Below are 3,218 nucleotides of genomic sequence, written 5' to 3'. Positions count from 1 at the left end.
TCCTGGGATGAAAGCAAACTTCACATTCGGATCCACAGGACCCTTTTCTTTTCTTTCTTTTCTTTTCTTTTTTTTCTTTTCTTTTCCTTTCTTTTCTTTCCTTTTCTTTTCTTTTCTTTTCTTTCCTTTCCTTTCCTTTCCTTTCCTTTCCTTTCCTTTCCTTTCTTTCCTTTCCTTTCCTTTCCTTTCCTTTCCTTTCCTTTCCTTTCCTTTCCTTTCCTTTCCTTTCCTTTTCTTTCCTTTCCTTTTCTTTTTTTCTTCTCTTTTCTTTTTAATTTTTTAAATTTTATTGAATCACCGTGAGATAGTTATAAGTTTTCATGTTTGGGTTACAATCTCACAATGACCAAACACCCATCCGTCCACCAGTGCAAATTCCCCACCACCAATATCCCCGATAAAGCCCCCCTTTCCCACCCTCCCCCTGCCTCTATGGCAGACAATATTCTCCATGCTCTCTCTCTCCTTTTGGGCATTATGGCTTGCAACACAGACACTGAGAGGTCATGATGTTTGGTCCATTACCTACTTTCAGCATGCATCTCCCATCCTATCTTGTTCCTCCAGCCATCATTTTCTTAGTGATCCCTTCTCTATTCCATCTGCCTTCTCCCCTCCGCTCATGAAGCAATCTTCCAGCTATGGGGTAAGCCCCCTGGCACAGGACCCTTTTCTATCCACCAACTCTGTCTTCCTCTCCAAGGTTCAACTCTCCTTAGCTTAGCATTCTCTAGTTCAGGACTAAAAAGCTACAGCAATGTCCTGTAGGTGTGTTGGAACATAACACACCTATTTGTCCATATATTGCCTATGGCTACTTTATGGTACAACAGCAGAATAGGATGATGGAGATGGACACTTTAAAAAATTATTGAATCACTGTGAGATAGTTACAAGTTTCATGTTTGGGTTACAATCACACAATGATCAAACACCCATCCTTCCACCAGCGCACATACCACCACCAAGATCTCCGGTATACCTCCCCTTTTCCCACCCTCTCCCTGCCTCCATGGCAGACAATATTCCCCATACTCTCTCTCTCTACTTTTGGACAACACAGACACTGAGAGGTCATCATGTTTGTTCCATTATCTACTTTCGGCACGCATCTCCCATCCCGACTGATTCCTCCAGCCATCATTTTCTGGAGATGGACACTTGATCATCTTGTCCCATAACATCACCTGGTAACACCTAACTGCAGAGACCATAAAAATAAGTTTATATGAGAATCTAAGAAAAACAAATGACTTTGTTCATCATAAAATATATATTTTTTGTCACTAAAATAAGACATGGGGACTGGAGTGATGATCCATGGGTTAAAGCCTTATACACAGCTGATCCTCATTCAATCCCTAGCATAAGATCCCCCAAGCACTGCCAGAAGTAAACTCTGAGCCCAGACCCAGGAGTAAGCTCTGAGCACTGCTGGCTGTTTTTTTGAACAATCAATCAATCAAACAAACAAACAAACAAACAAAAAAGAAAACCAAAAAATTTAAGTAACAAAGCTTAGAATTTGAGGGTCTTGTAATCTTCATGGCCGCATGACATCTTATAGCCTACTTCTCCCTCTGGGAAAATCTGGCAAGCTACTGAGAGTTTCCTGCCCACATGGAGAGCCTTACAAACTCCCCATGGTGTATTCATATGCCCAAACCAGTAACAATGCTGGGTCTCATTCCTCTGACCCTGAAAGAGCCTCCAATGTGGCATCGTTGGGAAGGACGAGTAAAGAGAGGCTTCAAAAATCTCAGGGCTAGGACGAAAGGAGATGTTACTGAGACTGCTCGAGAAATAAGATAATCAATGGGATGATGATGTAATCTTCATTGTCTGTACTATTCTAATTACCACTCCTCTCTCCACCAAATGTTCCTGGCACACTCATGAGAACTTATAACCTTAGGGCACAGATATTGACAAATGCTGAGTTTACTAATTTCTTTTGGATGTTCAGTAGTTAATTTCTGGTTTGATTGAATTTATAATTACTCAAACCACTAGTGCCTTCAACAACATTCAATAGGAAGCCATAAGTTCTAAGCAGTTCCACATTGTGTTTAAGTTTACTGCTTAATAATAAGTAACAAAGATAATAATAGTAACCAACACTGTGCTACATGCTTTAAATACATGATCTTATCTAATCTTCACCTATGAGGTAAGTGCTTCTGTTATTCATTTTAAGGATGAGGAAACTGATAAATAGCAAGGGTAAGTAACTTGCCTGTTACATAAAAATAAATGGTGAGTGGTAGATCCAAGATTCAAGAACAACACCTATATACATTCTTTTTAGCTCTATTCACTGTGTCACTGTATCACTGTCATCTGGTTGCTCACCAATTTGCTCGAGTGGGCACCAGTAACATCTCATTTGACCCTATCACATTCAGGGTCAGGGGAATGAGGCCCATTATTGCTACTGTTTTTGGCATATCGAATATGCCACAGGTAGCTTGCCAGGCTCTGCCATGCGAGATTCTTTTAGCTCTATTACCATATTTATTGTACTATTAAACTAATACCTCATCTGTAGGTGGTCATTTCTAGTTTATGAAATCAATGAGACTATCCTTGCTTTCCAGGTAAGTTGACCAAGGCTTGAAAATGTTAACTGATTTACTTTAAGATGGAGGATTACAGGGAACTAGGTGTTCAGATTTCTCCTTTCAGGAACTAAAGCTAGGGCTGGAGGGAACACAGGATTTAACACACCTACCTTGAATGCAACTGACCTAGGTTTGATCGAACCTCAGTATTGCATATGGTTTCCCAAGCCCGGCCGAGAGGGATCCCTGATCACAGAGCCAGGAGTAGGCCCAAAAGCAACACCTCTGTCCCACAAAACCAAACGAATGGAAACAAAAGTTGAACTGTAGGCAACTGCCTGTAGCACAATCACACCAGGACCTGGTGGACAGTAGACCAGATCAAAATATCTGGGTGGTGTTTTGATTCTTCCCGAATAAGAAGAAAATTATGCTCCTGTCTTATCTCACTGATAAGAGAGGCAATGAGGTAGCGATAAAAAGTAAACCAAAAGGAAACCACCTTAATATAAGTGCTTAGTAAGCATATGGTTCTTCTTATTAATTTTGTTCTACTTTATCATGCTATATTCAGTCAACACTTTTTGTATTACAAATGCATGTGCATTTGAATTGTGTGTAAATAAAACACAAACAACGCTAGGAGATATCTTTAGA

This window comes from Sorex araneus, chromosome 6, assembly GCF_027595985.1.
Source record: "Sorex araneus isolate mSorAra2 chromosome 6, mSorAra2.pri, whole genome shotgun sequence".
Taxonomy (NCBI): domain Eukaryota; kingdom Metazoa; phylum Chordata; class Mammalia; order Eulipotyphla; family Soricidae; genus Sorex; species Sorex araneus.
The sequence above is the reverse complement of the archived record's forward strand: the minus strand, read 5'-3'. Positions refer to the sequence as shown.